This window comes from Schistocerca gregaria, chromosome 3, assembly GCF_023897955.1.
Source record: "Schistocerca gregaria isolate iqSchGreg1 chromosome 3, iqSchGreg1.2, whole genome shotgun sequence".
In the NCBI taxonomy this organism is placed as follows: domain Eukaryota; kingdom Metazoa; phylum Arthropoda; class Insecta; order Orthoptera; family Acrididae; genus Schistocerca; species Schistocerca gregaria.
This window is the reverse complement of record NC_064922.1, coordinates 511,977,195-511,997,320: the sequence shown is the minus strand read 5'-3', so window position 1 is coordinate 511,997,320 and position 20,126 is coordinate 511,977,195. Positions and strand designations below refer to the sequence as shown.

The 20,126-nt window shown below is 42.0% G+C and overlaps 1 non-coding gene across 1 annotated transcript; it reads right to left on the bottom strand.

The window, feature by feature from the left end:
* Window positions 1-9,815: 9,815 nt before the first annotated feature.
* On the bottom strand, window positions 9,816-9,887 carry Trnan-guu (transfer RNA asparagine (anticodon GUU)). Its single transcript has one exon. It is a non-coding gene; the product is annotated as a tRNA-Asn (tRNA).
* Between the last annotated feature and the right edge of the window lie 10,239 nt (window positions 9,888-20,126).

Here is a 20,126-nt window from a genome sequence, read left to right as displayed (position 1 = left end):
GGATGGCTTAACACTGTCTAAAGATTGTGTAACTTTGACTTACACAATGTTACTTTACCGCTCTTATGAAGGTTTTCTTTCTTTTTCTTTGTTAAGTCATCAGTCTTCTGACTGGTCTGTTAAAGACCGCAACGAATTCCAAATTCCTCTCCTCTTGCAACCTTTTTATCTCAGAGTAGCACTTGCAACCTACGATCTCAGTTATTTTCTACATGTATTCCAATCACTGTCCTCCTCTACTGTTTTTGCCCTCTGCAGCTCCCTCTAGTACCGTGGAAGTCATTTCCCGACGTCTCAACAGGTGTTCTACCATCCTGCACCTTCTCCTTATCAGTGTTTTCCTCATATTCTTTTCCTCAACTATTGCGCAGAATCTCCTCATTCCTTACCTTATTAGTACACCTAGTTTTCAAAATTCGTCCGTAGCACCACATCTCAAATGCTTCGATTCTCTTCTTTTCTGGTTTTCCTACAGTCCGTATTTCACTACCATACAAAGCTGTGCTCCTAGGTTAGTTAGGTTTAAGTAGTTCTAAGTTCTAGGGGACTGATGACCATAGATGTTAAGTCCCATAGTGCTCAGAGCCGTTTGAACCATTTGAAGGCCCATATTTGATACTAAGTAGACTTCTCTTGACCAGGAGTGCCCTTTTTGACAGTGCTAATCGGCTTTTGATGTCCTCCTTACTCTGTCTGTCATGGAGTATTTTACTACCTAGGTAGTATAATTTCTTAACTTCATCTACCTCGTGACCATCAGTCCTGATATTAAGTTTCTCGCTGTTCTCATTTCTGCTACTTCGCATTACTTTCGTCTTTCTTCTCTTTACTCTCAATCCATATTCTGTACTCATTAGACTGTGCATTCCATTCATCAGATCACGCAATTCTTCTTCACTTTCAATCAGGATAGCAATGCCATCAGCGAATCTGTATCATTGATATCCTTTCACCTTGAATATTAATTCCACTCCTTAATCTTTCTGTTATTTCCATCACTGCTTCTTATTAGAACAAAACGGACAGCAGGGCCGAAAGACTACAGACCTGTCTTACACCCTTTTTAATCCGAGCACTTCGTTCTTTGTCGTCCTCTCCTATTTTTCCTCTCTTGGCTCTTGGTACATATTGTATATTACCCATCTCCCCCTATACATTACCCCTATTCTTCTCAGAATTTCGAACCTCTTGCACCACTTTATATTGTCGAACGCTTTTTCCAGCTTAACAAATCCTATGAACGTGGCTCGATTACTTCAATTATAAACAGCATTGTCAGAATTGCCCCTCTGGTGCCATTAGCTTTCCTAAGGCGAAACTGGTCGTCATCTACACCATCCTAAATTTTCTTTTCCATTCTGCTGTATATTAGTCTAGTGAGTAATTGGATGCATGAGCTGTTAAGCTGATTCTTCGATGATTCTCGCATTTTTCAATTTGGAATTGTTGAGATGATATTTTTCCCAGAGTCAGATGGTATGTCGCCAGACTCTTACACTCTACCCACCAACGTGAATGGTCGTTTTACTGTTCCATGCCACCCATGATTTTAGAAATTCTGATAGTACTTTAACTATCCCTTCTGCCTCATTTGATCTTAAGTCCTCTACAGCTCTCTTAAATTCTGATTCTAATAGTAGATCCGCTCTCGCTTCTAAATCGACTCCTATTTATTCTTCTATCACATCAGACAAATCCTCGACCTCATGGAGGCCTTGAACTTTACTGGGTAAAGATCTTCAGGCTGTTATTGATGGGTCGTCGGCGTTGGATAAATATTGAAAGCAGGTATTCAAAGAGAGGGGGAATACGAAACACATTTAGGTGACAAAAGTCACTGGGTAGCGATATGCAGGTATACCGATGGTAGTAATATAGCATACACAGGGTATAAAAGGACAGTATATTGTCGGAGCTGTCATTTATACTCGGGTCATTCACGTGAAAAGGATTGCGACGTGATTGTGGCCGCAGGATGAAAAGTAACAGACTTTGAACGTGGATTGGTAGTTGGAGCCAAACACGTGAGCCATTCCGTTTCATAAATCGCTAAAGAATTCAATATTTCGAGATCCACAGTGCTAAGAGTGTGCCGAAAATACGATTTCAGGCATTACCTCTCACCATGGATAAGGTAAAGGCCGGCGGCCTTCGCTTAACGACCGAGTGCAGCTGCGTATGCTTAGAAATGTCAGTTTTAACAGACAAACAACATCGGGTGAAATATCCGCAGAAATCAATGTGGGACTGTCTCATAGACCTGTGTCCATGGGGTGGAGCACGTTTCAAGCATCCGTTCACCAGGATAGGTACAAGGCTCTCCACCTGGTGTAAGGAGATGATTCATCCTACAAGGTAACATATTTCTATGGTCCAATCTCGATAATCCTATGCCTGCAGTCGCAATACACAGTGACATTGGGTCAACATGGTGTCGCGTCAGGGTTGTCTGCTGGAGAGCCTAATGTTCAATGGTGTGCGCTGAACTGTGTACAGGTAACATTTGTGCCGGCAGGAGCGCCATACTCTGTAGTCAGAACTACCACAGATCTACTTTACAGAGAGAGCAACACTCAGATCTTCGTTCTGTGATGAGGCGTGGACGTCCAAAACTTTGTCGTCTACTCGTGGTTCTCCGTCCTGCTGGCGACAGCAGCACGCAAACTGCCGGCCACCATCGCCGTTTCCGAGATGTTTATTCCCATACGCTGCGCCATAACAGTCTGCCCTTTACCAAAGTCGATTATGTCACTTCAGTTACTCATTTGTGGCCTACACTGAGGTGACCAAAGTCTTGGGATGCTCCTAACATTGTGGGTGCAGCTACTTCTGCCTGACATAGTGCATCTTGACGTGGCATGGACAAGTCATTGGAAGTTCCTCGCAGAAATACTGACCATGCTCCCTCCATAGCCGTCCATAACTGCGAAGCAGTTGTCGCTGCAGGGTGTTGTACACAAACTGACTTCCCCATTATATCCCATAAATGTTCTATGATGTTCATGTTGGGCGATCCGGGTGGCCAAATCACTAACTAGAATTGCCCATAATTTTCTCCAAACCAATCGCGAACAACTGCGAGCCGGTGACATAAGGCATTGTCCTCTATAAAAATTTTATAGTTGTTTGGGTACACGAAGTCCATGAATGGCTGCGAATGATCTCCACGTAAAAGGACATAACCATTTACAGTCAATAATCGGTTCAGCTGGACCAGAGTATGCAGTACATTTCATGTAAACCCAGCCCACACGATCTCGCACTGTGCATCGTTGAAAATTTGTGTCCATGGTTTCGTGCGATCTGCGCCACACTCGAACCCTACCACCTGCTCTTTCTTACTTAAATTGGGACTCATCTGATCAAGCTATGGTTTTACAATCGTCTAGAGTCCAACCGGTATGGTCAGGAGAGGCGCTGCAGGCAATATCGTGCTGTTAGCAAAAGTCTCTCGCGTCTGTTGTCTGCTGCCATAGCCCATTAACACCAAATTGAACAGTACTGTCCTAACCGAAACGTTCTTCGTACGTACCATATTGATTTTAGTGGTTATTTTACCCTTTCTACTTGTCTGTTAGCACTGAGAACTCTACACAATCGCCGCTGCTCTCCGTCGTTAAGAGAACGCCATCGGCCTTTACCTTGTCCATGATGAGAGGTAATGCCTGAAATCTGGTATTTTCGGCACACTCTTAGCACTGTGGATCTCTAAATACTGAATTCTTTAGCGATTTATGAAACGGAATGTTTGGCTCCAACTACCAATCCACGTTCAAAGTCTGTTACTTTTCATCCTGCGGCCACAATCACGTCGCAATCCTTTTCACGTGAATGACCCGAGTATAAATGACAGCTCCGACAATGTATTGCCCTTTTACACCTTGCGTATGCTATACTACTTGGTATTCTCGGCACATACTTGTCACTGTGCGTCTCAGAATATTGAATTACCTAACCATTTCCGAAATGGGATGTCCAATGCTTCTAGTTCTAAATGCCACTCTGCGTTCAAAGTCTGTTAATTTCCTTCTGGCCGCCACAGTCACGTCGGAAACCTTTTCACGTGAAAGTGCTGCCAATGTATTGCCGTTTTGTACATTGTATACCCGGTACTGCCGTTATCTGCATAAGTGCATAACCCTATACCGTGACTTTTGTACCTTAGTGAATATGGTCGCTAGAGTAATTTCCCGTTCATGTTGATACACTTCCTCGTTGCATTAAGTGCACAAAACGCAGTGATGTGGCATGCAGTCCCTGGTGAACGGTGGTCATAACGTTTCGGCTCATAAGTGAATAACGATCCTGGAGAGTCCATTCCACAAGCTGCATGGAGGTAACGAGTATGAGGGAGAAATTTTTGATTCCTGGCTTCCACAGCAGTAACTATCCGCTTACGTTCTGCCAGCTCATGGACAATAAATAGTTTGGACAAAAAGGGAATAGAAAATTTTGAAATGTGGTGCTACAGAAGAATGCTGAAGATTAGATGGGTAGATCACATAACTAATGAGGAAGTATTCAATAGGATTGGGGAGAGGAGAAGTTTGTGGCACAACTTGACTAGAAGAAGGGATCGGTTGGTAGGACATGTTCTGAGGCATCAAGGGATCACCAATTTAGTATTGAAGGGCACCGTGGAGGGTAAAACTCGTAGAAGGAGACCAAGAGATGAATACATTACGCAGATTCAGAAGAATGCAGGTTGCAGTGCGTACTGGGAGATGAAGAAGCTTGCACAGGATAGAGTAGCATGGAGAGCTGCATCAAACCAGTCTCTGGACTGAAGACCACAACAACAACATTCTCATCCAGTACATAGCGGCAGTTTGCCCCAATTTAGTCAGTTCGGTCACATTATTGTGATTATCTGTCAAAAGCTTGAGTGACCACTGACCACTTTTTCCGGCACGGACCTCTGTTAGACATTCAGAATGAGAATCAGTAAGTTTCCAGAAGGTAAGTGAAGGCATGCCGGCTTGAGTGTCCAGGCAGCGGTACTACATTTCGCGTACAGGATTCATGGTGGTGTGTTGGAGTACAAATGCCGGACTTCGTCGTTGATGAACAGCAGTCCGCATGGGTGCGTGTAGTAGGTCCTGTACGGGCGTTTCTGGATAGAGAAAATGTTCGACTGCTGCCCTGGCCAGCACATTCTATAGATCTCTCACCAATTGAAAACGTCTGGTCAATGGTGGCCGGGCAACTGGCTCGTCAAAATACGCCAGTCACTACTCTTGATGAACTGTGGTATCGTGTTGAAGCTGCATGGACAGCTGTATCTGTACACGCCATCCAAGCTCAATGCCCAGGCGTATCAAGGCCGTTATTACGGCCAGGGGTGGTTGTTCTGGGTACTGATTTCTCAGGATCTATGCACCCAAACTGCGTGAAAGTGTAATCACATGTCAATTTTAGTATAATATATTTGTCCAATGAATACCCGTTTATCATCAGCATTTCTTCTTGGTGTAGCAATTGTAATGGCCAGTAGTGTATTAATCTCAGACATGATGGTGCGCTACTACTGTTCTACCAGAAGCACTCTGCACATCAGAAACGACCATAATCGGAGCATCAGGCACTAAAAAGACAGATAAAAGTAGAACATAAAAGCCTCAAAAAATTTTGGTGGAGTTTACAGAGACGGTATATGGATGAAGAGACCAACGAAAGATTTATACGGGAGGCGACGAGTAAAAAATACAACACATTTTTTTCTCGGCAAAGTCGAGGCGATCCGCGGTCCTCAATCAATCACCTCGCTGCACAGCTAGACGTTACTCTTGCTAGTTCTGCACACTCATCCACCAGTTCTGGTGCTCAACAATGTGTGCCCGCTAGTTCACTTGGATCCTAACAGAAGACAAAAAAAAAAAAAACAAAAAAAAAATCGAAGAACCGTATGTGCGAAATTGCTTGCACATTACGAGACTGATAGTGTCATGAAACATGGTTTCATCACTTCGATCCGCAAACAAAGAGCCAATCAAGAAGTGTTTCCATACTATCTCTCCTCCGAAGAAAAAGTTCAAACTCATGGCGACCGTCTTTTGGGCCTAAAAAATGGTCCTGAGCACCATAACACTTAACATCTGAGGTCATCAGTCCCCTAGAACCTAGACCTACTTAAACCTAACTAACCTAAGGACATCACACACGCCCATGCCCGAGGCAGGATTCGAACCTGCGACCGTAGCGGTCGCGCGGTTCCAGACTTGAAACGCTCGGCCACTCTGGCTGGCTCTCTCCATGGCAACGCAAGGCCTAATACAAGACTGGGTACCCGAGGAAAGCTCATAAATTTTCAGCGGGATATTGTTCCTCATCCACCCTACGGTGTTCCACCTTCCGACACTTCTTTTTGGACCAATGAAGGATACACTCCACGGAAAGCAGTACTGGCAGGTTATTGATGCAACAAGACGTTGTGTCCCACCTCGAGCAGTAGAGTGGTAGGATGCGGGCATACTAGTCTACACAGGAAAGTGGCGTAAGGCCGTCGCATTGTGCGGAGATTATGTTGAAAACCAGCGTTTTGTAGCAAAAAGATTGGGGATTAACATGGTGTTTTTGAACCCTGAACAAAACCAATCTACATTCAGAAAAAGTGGTGCATTACTTATTTAATGACCCTCGTACAAACACACTTACAAAATTACAGAAATAATCAGAAAACGTTGACTAATATTCTATGGACATCTACACAGAATGAACAGCGACAGACTCATAAAGAGGATTTAGATGTATTAAACATCTCAAACAAAACTACAAGTTGATTTTAAGAAATAGAGAACAATCTAAAACAAGCAGGAATCAGTGGGGAAATGCTAAATATAAGAGACGAAACTAGAAACAAAATTATGAACACGCAAACTGAATTACAAGAAAGGAAGCAAACGAGGAAAATGTGGACAGAGAAAAGGAAACAGGAACACAGTCAGAGAATGAAGAGATTTTGGGTAGAGAAAAAGACGAAGCAAAAAAGAAAAAAAATTGAATAATCATGTAAAGTTCAGGGTAAATACCTTTTCAAGGGCCAAAATGTGCAATAACAATAAGTTGATAATCTTAATTCTCTTCTTTTCTACAAGAAACGTGTTTTGTACGGAAAATCACGAGGAGATCATGCTGTGGGAGAACGATCATAAGAAATCTCACGGCGATTTGTCAGTGCACACTTTGAATAATGCACTATAGTGAGTATCAGTTAGAATCCTACCATAAGCAACATGTGAACAGTGGTGGGAAATGAGTTTGGAACCAGGAAAGAGTATTTCAACGAATTATTCAGCGCAATGGAGCAGTGTTAGACTTTCTGTCATTTGCGTTGCTCACTGATTAGGCCTCTTTCAATGATTAATATGCTTCAATCTCCATGCCTGGTATGACGAAAACGCGTACTACCCGAGCACGAAATTACTTTACTTGACCTCCTACGGGCGTTATCAGAATTAGGCGGTGACGTTACAGTAAACAACTATCGTGACGACTATGAAACATGCATCGCATTGTGAATGATTTGAATACAATTGTTCACGATATGCCGACCGCATGTGCAATAATATTGTGGCCCACTAACACGCTACACTCATCTCAGACCACTGTTAACGGTCCTTTGTTGTTGTTTTTATGGTGGTATTTAGTCTGAAGACTGGTTTGATGCAGCTCTCCTTGCTGCTGTATCCTGTGCCAGCCTCTTCATCCACGGATAATTTCTATAACTTAACATCCTTTGGAATCTGTTTGCTGTATTCGTATCTTGTTCTCCCACCATGATTTTTAACCGCCCCCCCCCCAAACTCCCCACCTGTACTAAATTAGTGAGCTCTTGATATCCCAGAATGTGTTGTATTAACTAAGCCTTCTTTCAGTCAAGTTGTGCTACAAATTTCTTTTCTCCCTATACCGACTCTGTACCTCCTCATTAGGTACTCGGTCACCACCTAATTAGCAGCATTCTTCTGTAGCATCACAGTTCAAAAGATTTTATTGTCTTTTTGTCTAAACTGTTTATCGTTCATGTTTCGCTTCCATTAAATGCTACTCTCCAGACAAATGCCTTCAACAACAGATTTCCTAATAGTTAAATCTATATTAGACGTTAAAATTATTCTCTTCTTCAGAAACGCTTTTCGTGTCATTGCCAGTCTACATTTTACGTCCTGTCTACTGGAGACTTCATCATTTTGTCTTATTGCCCAAAAATTCATCTACTGCTTTAACTTTTCATTTAATTCGACTATAATCCACTATCATTGTTTTGTTTTTGTTTTTATTCTTCTTACATCCTCCTTTCATGACTCTGTTCATTCCGTTCAACTGCTCTTCCAAGTCTTTTGGTGCCTCTCACAGAATTACAATATTATCGGCAAACCTCAGAGTTTTTACTTCTTCTCCCTGAACTTTAATTCCTTGTCCTAATTTTTCTTTGATTTCTTTTACTGCTTGCTCAATGTGCAGATTGAATAACATTGGGGGTAGGCTACAACCCTGTTTCACTCCCTTCTCAGCCACTGCTTCCCTTTCTTTCATCTCGACTTTTGTTTATCTTCTGAAATCGTACAGGGTCAGATAATAGGGCCTTATTTTCTGACACCTCGTTTGATTACATCAATGTTGCACTCTACCTGGTGTTCATTGGAGACGTGGTGCTACAGTTGTTGAAGATTGCACCTCTGGGTGAGAGGATGTTGTCTCAACACGTCAGAGCTCATTCCAGTTTCGATATTAACATTTGTGAGCACCCATAGAGGGACTAGAAGGGGATGTCCTACTCCATAGCCAGAACGATAACCAGATATTACTGCTACTGATTTTTTCCTGTTGGTGCGGTGTATGGATCCACAGCAAAAACTAAAGGCGAACTGGTTGATATGGTGCAAGCTGCCTGTCTCACTGTAAAACTAGCAATGTAAGTACCCCAGCTCGAATAAAACTCATTTTAAAATACGAAGGTGTGGATGCTCTACTGCCCATTATGGTGATTCATCTATAAAAGTCTATATTTGTGTACAACCAGTGTTTGAAAGTTGACAATCCAAAGGCTAAAGTCGCTAAAGAAACGACGGACAGTTATTTGGTCAGAAGACAAACGACGACTACATGTTAAACTTAATAAATCACATTTCCCAACATAAAATTCACTACATTGTTGTGCTTTCTTCCCTTACTCGTCAGCGAATCGTAAATGTGGATGTGAACAAAACTGAAATGTAAGTACCTGCTGTGATGGAGAGATAAGGCTCCTGTCGTAAAGTGAATGTTATGTATGAACTGAATGGTAGAAAATCACGGGAAGGGACGTCGGATTCGAAGACGTGTCGTGTAAACGCCGGAATGTTGCTTCTAGACGCGGCTCTTGCGCGGATGTAGCAGCGATTTCTGAGCGGCCTATTACAGACAAGTGTGCAACTCAACGCGGGTTTGACGACTTTTAACATGGGATGTTAGTCGGTGCAAGAGGATGGGTCATAGCATGCGTGTAAGTCACAGTGTAACAGAACTACACCCGAAAAGGAGTCATACCACTAAGTGTTCCGGAATGAAACACTCATTCTGAAGGTGGATAATGTTCCCTATTAAGGCAAGTCTAATGTGTTTGCAGTCAGAATGAGAATAAGTGGAGGAGTGGGTGGAGAAGCCAAACGAAAATGCTTTGTAAATTATAATCGATTTAGCTGTTCAACCAGTGTGGCTAGTGTCTGGGAGAAAGTGAGCTGAGCATAAATCACAGAAGCAGGCAGAAGTGTTTCGGTGTTGCTATTACACTCTGCTGTATTAAAGCGTAACAGAACTCAAGAAATTAAAATTTGTAGCAGGGCGTGGTTTTGATCCACGGACCTTCAGGTTAACAGCCCAATGCGCTTCCACTGCGCCACCCTGCTGCCCTTTTTACATATCCCTATAGGCCTTATATATTGGAGGAACCCTCTTTGCTAAGGGCGCTCCCCTTTCTGGAGGGACCACCGCTCGCGCACCTGGTGGCGAAGTGGATAACGTTTGCCGGAGAATCACTCCAGTGCTCTGTCCTTGATTAAGATTGAAACTTATACCGTTTGTATTGACACAAACTCTCAAATACAGAAATTTTTATTTGATTATTGCCCGAGTCGTATTGTGGAGATAACCATCTTCAGTGCAGTACACAAAACGCCTTTTCAAAATATATTTATATCTAGCGTGTAGTGTTTTGTATGAGATAATCTATAGGAGCTATTTTTGTACTTGTCATAAATTTATCTGTATTGATTATACTAGCTTTTTAGCAAATGCTAAAGAAATGTGCCATGGCATTCAGGAAATTATTCAGCTATGCAGCTTTGGTAGTCAGATTATGAATTTTGATGTTGTGTAGTTGGCAAGGGTTATGTGCGAAAAAACTAAACGTAATCAGAAAGGGGAAACAAGAATAGAACTATATGTTTTAATAAGTTATGTCTGTACATTATTTCTTTACTTAAGTGAGGTACTCAAGACATTGCGACCTTAATTTTCATCTTAAAGCTTTCATGTAAGTTTCCTACATAAGTGCTTCTTCTGTTGCTTTCCGATAGAGCAGCATCATTTTGTGACTGAAGAGGGCAAAAATGTGGATGTTTTACAATACTGTTTTATTTAGTTAAGCGGTGTTCAGCTTACAAGACATTCATCAAAGTGCAGCTGGCGTTGTTCATCAAAGAGAATACTTTGCTGGTGAATATCTTTCAAAAAGATATTGCATATGGAGCGTGAGATTCAAAAACGGAGTATAGTCATCTTCAACAGAGCAGCTGTGACATAACAGAAAATATTTTTCAGCTGAACAATAAATATGTAAAGAGAACGTACCGGGGCACTTCAAGAACAAACCTAAAAAAGTCTGTGTGTGTGTGTGTGTGTGTGTGTGTGTGTGTGTGGCGGAAGAGGAAGAGGGTAACTAGCAATGAATTACGGCTTCCAGAGGAGAAGACGTATACATGCAGCAAAACAACAGAAAAGGATATCATTTTAAATGAAATTGACATTGTCACTGAATTAGTCACAGGTATAGGCTCATGCGGCCAGAAACTGATTAACTATATAAACAGAACACAACGACCACATGTTTGTGCTTTTCATTTATATTAAAAGAAAGTTTTCAGTGTCTGAACTCAACACAGAATTATTCTTTATGCTCGCGGCGCTGATGTACTTATGACGAGAAAAAGACGATTGGAGGAAGGGATTATGCAGAACGAAGGAGAGAGGCAGCAGAGATGAATTCCACAGATCGTTCAAAGGCTATGCAATACGTAATAAGAAATAAAGTAGTCAGAGAAGGGTTTTAAGTTCTTAGCATAAGTAATATAAAAGACGGCAAGAGGAAGTAAGAGAGCCATGTAACAGTTCATGGATACGCTCCAGTGGCTTGAAGAACGACTGAGAGACCTAGACAGTGAGCGCTCCTAATGACCTCGTCGTTGACGGGGCGTTGAACCCAAATCTTCCTTCCTTTCTAGAAAGTTTAACTTAGCGCCCGCTGCTTCGCTGCACAGATTTCTTTTCTTTAATAAAATTTTTATGTTGTTCTCCTTCTATACTTTTCACACGACTTCAGCCCATAGAAGCATAATCTTTTCCCAATGTACTTCTGGCCAAAAGCAATTCTGGTAGCTGTACTCCGAGATTTTCGTTAACCATTCCTTTGAATTCTTGTGCTAATATTTACATTGAAACTTTCATTCTTGTAACAAATATTTTTTTATATCTAACAGAGAAGTCAAATATCAATTTTCATAGATTTTGCTTTAAAACGTTTTAATATGACGAAATATGTTCTTAGACGTTTTATCCTCTATTTCACCCCCTTGGAGACTGTACTTCCAAAAAGTCTCAAACACGTATGTTTTTTCTAACAGAGAACTCAAATACAAATTTTCATAGATTTAGATTCGAAAATGCTGTCATAATGAAATTTTCCATAAAAAAATTTTCATAAAAAATTTCATCCCGTATTTCATCTCCTTATGGGTAGAATTTCCAAAAACACTGTAAAGCGTATTTCTGTCTTTCTGACCGAGAAACAAATATCAATTTTCGTAGTCCTAGCATCAAAATTGCCTTCATAGCAACATATTTTCTAAAAATTCTTTAATACTGCACTTCAACCCTTAAGGGTGAACGATGTCTACAGTATCAGATCAATCCCCCCTCTTTTCAGGTTTCAAGTTTCTATCCTTGGCGGCTTTGGCTGTGCGATGATTAATCAGAGAGTCAGCCAGCCCCTATTTCAATCCCTTACGGACTGAATTTCCAAAATGACAAAACATATAATCTTTTACTTGTAGCCCAGGGTTCAAATACAAATTTTCATAGATTTAATTTTGAAAATGTTTTGATAGTGAAGTATCTTCATAAAACATTTCATCCTATATTTTACAGTCCTTAGGAGTTGAATTTACAAAAACCATGAAACATATTTTTTAAATTTTCAACCGAGAAGTGAAATACGAATTTTCATAGATGTTGTTGTTGTTGTTGTCTTCAGTCCTGAGACTGGTTTGATGCAGCTCTCCATGCTACTCTATCCTGTGCAAGCTGCTTCATCTCCCAGTACCTACTGCAACCTACATCCTTCTGAATCTGCTTAGTGTACTCATCTCTCGGTCTCCCTCTACGATTTTTACCCTCCACGCTGCCCTCCAATGCTAAATTTGTGATCCCTTGATGCCTCAAAACATGTCCTACCAACCGATCCCTTCTTCTAGTCAAGTTGTGCCACAAACTTCTCTTCTCCCCAATCCTATTCAATACCTCCTCATTAGTTACGTGATCTATCCACCTTATCTTCAGTATTCTTCTGTAGCACCACATTTCGAAAGCTTCTATTCTCTTCTTGTCCAAACTAGTTATCGTCCATGTTTCACTTCCATACATGGCTACACTCCAAACAAATACTTTCAGAAACGACTTCCTGATACATAAATCTATATTCGATGTTAACAAATTTCTCTTCTTCAGAAACGCTTTCCTTGCCATTGCCAGTCTACATTTTATATCCTCTCTACTTCGACCATCATCAGTTATTTTACTTCCTAAATAGCAAAACTCCTTTACTACTTTAAGTGTCTCATTTCCTAATCTAATTCCCTCGGCATCACCCGATTTAATTTGACTACATTCCATTATCCTCGTTTTGCTTTTGTTGATGTTCATCTTATATCCTCCTTTCAAGACACTGCCCATTCCGTTCAACTGCTCTTCCAAGTCCTTTGCCGTCTCTGACAGAATTACAATGTCAAAGTTTTTACTTCGTCTCCCTGAATTTTAATACCTACTCCAAATTTTTCTTTTGTTTCCTTTACTGCTTGCTCAATATACAGATTTTCATAGATGTCGGATTAAAAACTGCTTTAGTTGTATTTTATTATACAAAAAAAAAAAAAAAAAAAAAAAATTCAGCAACTACTACACAAGGAAACCAAATGCGAACTATCGTAGTTCTATCTTAAAAACAGTTTTTATCTATATCCACATCTACATTTATGCTCCGCAGAACCACCCAACGGTGTGTGGCGGAGGGCACTTTTCGTGCCACTGTCATTACCTCCTTTTCCTGTTCCACACGCGTATGGTTCGCGGGAAGAACGACTGCCGGAAAGCCTCCGTGCGCGCTCGAATCTCTCTGATTTTACATTCGTGATCTCCTCGGGAGGCATAAGTAGGGGGAAGCAATATTTTCGATACCTCATCCAGAAACGCACCCTCTCGAAACCTGGACAGCAAGCTGAACGCGATGCAGAGCGCCTCTCTTGCAGAGTCTGCCAGTTGAGTTTGCTAAAAATCTTCGTAACGCTATTACGCTGACCAAATAGCCTTGTGACGAAACGTGCCGCTCTTCTTTAGATCCTCTCTATCTCCTCCGTCAACCCGACCTGGCACGGATCCCACTCTGATGAGCAATACTCCAGTATAGGCCGAACGAGTGTTTTGTAAGCCACCTCCTTTGTTGATGGACTACATTTTCTAAGGACTCTCCCAAAGAATCTCAACCTGGCACCCGCCTTACCAACAATTATTTTTATACGATCATTCCACTTCAAATCGTTCCGTACGCATACTCCCAGATATTTCACAGAAGTAACTGCTACCAGTGTTTGTTCCGCTATCATATAATCATACAATAAAGGATGCTTCTTTCTATGTATTCGCAATACATTACATTTGTCTATGTTAAGGGTCAGTTGCCACTCCCTGCACCAATTGCATATCCGGTGCAGATCTTCCTGCATTTCACTACAATTTTCTAATGCTGCAACTTCTCTGTATACTACAGCATCATCCGCAAAAAGCAGCATGGAACTTCCGACACTATCTACTAAGTGACGTATTTTCAAAAAACAGTTCATTCACCATTTCTCCTCTTAGGAGTGAAATTTCGAAAAATCTCTTTTTAATTGACGTCTACAGTATAAGATCAACACCCTCTCCAAATTTAAAGTTAATATCCTTAGCAGTTCGGGCTGGGTGATGATGAGTGAGTCAGTCGGGACATTGCCTCTTGTTGAGTGTAGTTCACAGTTCACGTTACACACTTCTAGAGGTTGTAGAGTAGATTCAGTAGATGAAATTTAACATACAGTAGAAACCCATGTGCGTAAATGTCCAACGACGTTACAGAGCGTCAAAGCTAAAGGCACCGGCGCCTGTAAGTGTGTGTATGTACAGGGTGATTCGATGATGATGTTACAAATTTCCAAATATAATGGAGACGCATAAATATATCAATTTGAGTCAAAGGTCCCTGTACCGGAAACGAAGATCCGAAAGTTACAGGCGAAAATCATTCCGATATCTCTGAGAGTGGGATACATTTAGCTCTAGTACTGCTGCCAAGAATGTACAAAGGGCGTTCAAAAAGTTTTGCACAGTCGTCTCTAATTTTTTTTATTTTTTTGCAGAAGAATGAAATTTTTTGTGGGCATACTTGGAAGATTAGTGCATAAAAGTATTATTTTTTTATTTACAGGTGTGAAATAATGTATCCTGAAGTAGATGTCAGGTTGCGACAACGGTCCGTGATGGAGTTCGCTTCAAGACCGGCGATGACTCTGGCACATCGTTTCACAGGAAGTTGCCCGCTGTTTATGGGGAGGACTCAGTGGATCGCAGCAGTATCCAGCGCTGGATGCAGGGGTTTAAAGAAGGTGATTTCTCTCTACTGGACAATCCACGATGCGGTAAACCATCGACGGCAGTGAGTGATCTGAATATGGAGACCATTGATCAAATCATCCAAAATGACAGATATGTCACGACACAATAGTTTGCTGAAATGATTCTATTGTCATTGGATAGTGTGGTATCACTGGTACAGTCACCAGGGTAGAAAGAAATCTGTGCACGTTGGGTGCCTAGATTATTGACAAGAGAAATGAAAACGATGTGGAAGAATGTGTGCGAGGGTCTCATGAAGACCTTTACTGAAGAGTGGAAACAGTGTTTTGACAGCGTCATTACACAGGATGAAACATGGTTGTTCTTGTCCGAACCTGAGAGCCAAACCCAATCTATGGAGTGGCGTCATCAGGGTTCCCCTCGGAAGAAGAAACCAAGACTCTCACGAACAGCAGGCCGTAAGTTGATGGCCTCCTCCTTCCTGGATCAGTATGGTGTCATTTTCATTGAATTTTTGGATCCTGGCTCCACAATTAACCGGGACTGTTACTGTTCGTCGCTGAGCATGCTGTGACGTGCCATTAAGACCCACAGACCACAGCTTCAGGGTCAGCTCATCAGACTACACCATGACAATGCCAAACCCCATACAGCCCTTATGACGCAGGAGAAAATTAGGAAAATGGGTTGGAAAATTGTTCCTCATCCTCCCCGCAGTCCGGACTTGGCTCCGTCTGATTTTTACCTCTTTGGTCGTCTGAAGGCCCATCTGCTCGGTAAAACATTTGATAGTAGGAAAGACCTTATTTCCAGTGTCAAGGCCGGCCGGAGTGGCCGTGCGGTTCTAGGCGCTACAATCTGGAACCGCGTGGCCGCTACTGTCACAGGTTCCAATCCTGCCTCGGGCATGGCTGTGTGTGATGTCCTTAGGTTAGTTAGGTTTAAGTAGTTCTAAGTTGTAGGGGACTGATGACCACAGCAGTTAAGTCCCATAGTGCTCAGAGCCATTTGAACCATTTTGAACCTGTGTCAAGCGATGGTGTAAAACTCAGTTCCCAGAATTTTACCAAAGTGCATTTACATCATGGAAAGATGATGCTACATTGAGTAGCCTCAATGTATAGCTAAATGTTCCAAGTACCTTCACAAAAAATTTCATTCTCCTCCTGCAAAAAGTTAAAAAAAAATAGACGACTGTGCAAAACTTTTCGAACGCCATTTGTAGCACAAGCAAATTTAAGAACCGATAGGATGGACTAAGATAAGAGAAAAACATCTAGTAAACGTAGGCTCTAAAATGCATGTGTCAAACATCTCTCCTCTACTGAATGCGTGCTCATAGTCTTAAGGTATGCATTTTAGATCCCATGTTTACTAGACATTTTTTCTTGTTTCAGTCCATACTACCACCTCTGAAAGTAGCACACCTTACAGTCTTAGCAACAGCAGTACCGGTACATGTATTCCACTGTCAGAACTATAAGAACGATTTTCGCGTATAACTTTCGGTTCGTTCATATCCGGTACAGGAGCCCCTACATCAGATTCATACATTTATCCTTCTCCATCATCCTTGAAGGTTTGTAACATTATCGCGGAATAACCCTGTGTATACATACATTTACAGGCGCCGGCGCCTATAACTTTGACTATCTGTAGCGTCATTGGATGACATTTCTGGCCGTGCGGTTCTGGCGCTGCAGTCCGGAACCGCGGGGCTGCTACGGTCGCAGGTTCGAATCCTGCCTCGGGCATGGATGTGTGTGATGTCCTTATGTTAGTTAGGTTTTAATAGTTCTTAGTTCTAGGGGACTGATGACCACAGATATTAAGTCCCATAGTGCTCAGAGCCATTTGAACCATTTTAACCAAAACATTTAAATCCATGATTGACAGGAGCCAGAATGCGTCAAAAATTTATTGGAAAGGAAGAAGAGGAGCTGGGTAAAATGTTTTCAGTAGAAGTCGCGTCAACTGAGATAAAGTTTTGAGCAGGTATCCTCGGCATCGTCGCTTTAACTCTTGAGGACAATTACGGCCAGGTTCGAAAATTTTATCTGTATGGGTGTGACCCTCTTTTTTACTCCAAGTAGTAGAGCGGGCTGTTTCAGACTCGTACACATTACAGAGTTGAGTTTCTTTTAGCTAGTACCAAGCAAGCTGTTAGTTTTACAGATGGGGTTACCAACTGGGAAAATATGAAAAGGGCTTACCAGTTCCGGTATTTACCTGAGAACCAAGGAAAACCACCAGAAAATCTAAGTTACATTTTCTGTGACAACGTCATTCATTGTCCCAGATGGAAATCAAAATTATGTATGTGTGTGTGTTTTTTCTTCTGCATGTGTATTACAGTACGGAGGCACGTATAGTTGAAACCGTGTGGCGACGCAGCTATAACATCGAGAACATTCTATCCAATGAAGTTGCTGCGAATGACTAAGAAAACACAGAAGACAATCTACTACTGAACGTGGTTTGGCATGTTTGTGCTTGTGTTAGACACAATAAATGTTTAGACGTCCAGAAATGCGGCAGAATGTGTGACGGGGTTTGGAAGAACAGGTGTCGTCACTGCTCGTCAGAGTTCTCGTCGAGTCGACAAACTCGAAGACCCGACGGCGGACGACGACGGCAGTCACGACAACGACGCGGCGTTGCCTTCTGCTTCAAAATACACTACTGGCCATTAAAATTGCTACACCAAGAAGAAAAGCATATGATTAACTTATATTAATTGGACAAATATATTATACTAGAACTGACATGTGATTACATTTTCACGCAGTTTGGGTCCGTATATTCTGAGAAATCACTACCCAGAACAACCACCTCTGGCCGTAATAACGGGCTTGATACGCCTGGGCATTGAGTCAAACGGAGCTTGGATGACGTGTACAGGTATAGCTGCCCATGCAGCTTCAACACGATACCACAGTTCATCAAGAGTAGTGACTGGCGTATTGTAACGAGCCAGTTGCTCGGCCACCATTGACCAGACATTTAAAATTGGTGAGAGATATGGAGAATGTGCTGCCCAGGGCAGCAGTCGAACTTTTTCTGTATACAGAAAGGCCCGTACAGGACCTGCAACATGCGGTCGTGCATTATCGTGTTGTGATGTAGGGTAGAGCCACGGGTCGTAACACATCTAAAATGTAACGTCCACAGTTCAAAGTGCCGTCAATGCGAACAAGACGTAACCGAGACGTGTAACCAATGGCACCCCATACCACCACGCCGGATGATACGCCATTATGGCGATGACGAATACACGCTTCCAATGTGCGTTCACCGCGATGTCGCCAAACACGGACGCGACCATCATGATGCTGTAAACAGAACCGGGATTCATCCGAAAATCTGACGTTTTGCCATTCGTGTACCCAACTTCGTCGTTGAGTACACTATCGCAGACGCTCCTGTCTGTGATGCAACGTCAATGGTAACCGCAGCCACGCTCTCCGAGTTGATAATCCATGCTGCTGCAAGCGTCGTCGAACTGTTCGTGCAGATGATTGTTGTCTTGCAAACGTCCCCATGTCGACTCAGGTATCGAGACCTGGCTGCACGATCCGTTACAGTCATGAGGATAAGATGCCTGTCATCTCCACTGCTAGTGATACGAGGCCATTGGGATCCAGCACGGCATTCCGTATTACCCTCCTGAACCCACCGATTCCATATTCTGCTAACAGTTATTGGATCTCGACCAACACGAGCAGCAATGTCGCGATTCGATAAACCGCAATCGCGATATGCTACAATCCGGCCTTTATCAAAGTCGGAAACTTGATGGTACCCATTTCTACTCCTTACGTGAGGCATCAGAACAACGTTTCACCAGGCAATGCCGGTCAACTGCTGTTTGTGAATGAGAAATCGGTTGGAAACTTTCCTCATTCCAGCACGTTGTAGGTGTCGCCACCGGCGCCGACCTTGTAGCGTGCGAATCGCTACATATTGCTACAATGCCACATGAAAATTTCCAGAGGACAATACAGAGAATCAGATCTTCATGTACTGACAGATGATAGGAAAAAAACACCGTTGATCTGATAAGCATCAACATAAACTCAGATCAGTGTCTGGTATGGGTCAGAATTAAGGAAAGTATATGAAACACAAACTCATCGTACATCAGACTCATCAAAGGGAACTAGAGGAAACTATCAAAAGTACAAAAAAGAATGAAAAAAGGAAATATTTTATGTCTTTCCATGGAAGTCATTTAGTTCTGCAATCATGGAAGAAAATGAAAAAAATAATAACCAAGAATCCAGATATATACTGACGACGGCACATGGACTTCGACGAGGTGGTCAGGTGGAGGTTAAATTTTGGAGTCCATCGTACATAATGGAGGAAACTAACCGACTTAGCGCAGAGGCTACTTTACAGAAATGCTGTATTCTTGGAAGATATCAGAGAGCAACAAATGAGGCATTCACTGCATAAGAATTAATTGACAGCTGTAAGAGATGACCTATGAATCTAGGAATAAACTGACGACTCGGGGAAGAGCACACATAACAGACATTATGATATCAGTAACTACGAATGGCTGTAAGTTTGAGAAGAGTGAACAGTTTAACTAAGATGACGATGATACAAAACATTGATACGCAGAATGAAATTAAAAAATGACTCTTGGCTTTAATAAAGTATATTTTGTCCTACGAAAAGCACTTTCTTCAAAGCTTCTATCGTGCTTGACAAAATTAATGACCTACATAACATTTATAATACCAGTGTTCAATTGTGGTTCAGATATTTGAATTCTGACAATGAGATATACCAATATGTATGCGGCTTTCAGAAAAAGGTACTGGCAGAAGAAAAAACCTACTGTATGTAGAAATATCCTCCAGTCTGATCATTCTGTTTAATAGGAGACGACTTCAACTTGCCAGGTGTAGACTGGGAAAATCATGTGATCCAAACTGTTCCCAGAGACAGGGATTCGTGTGACATTATTCTGAATGTCT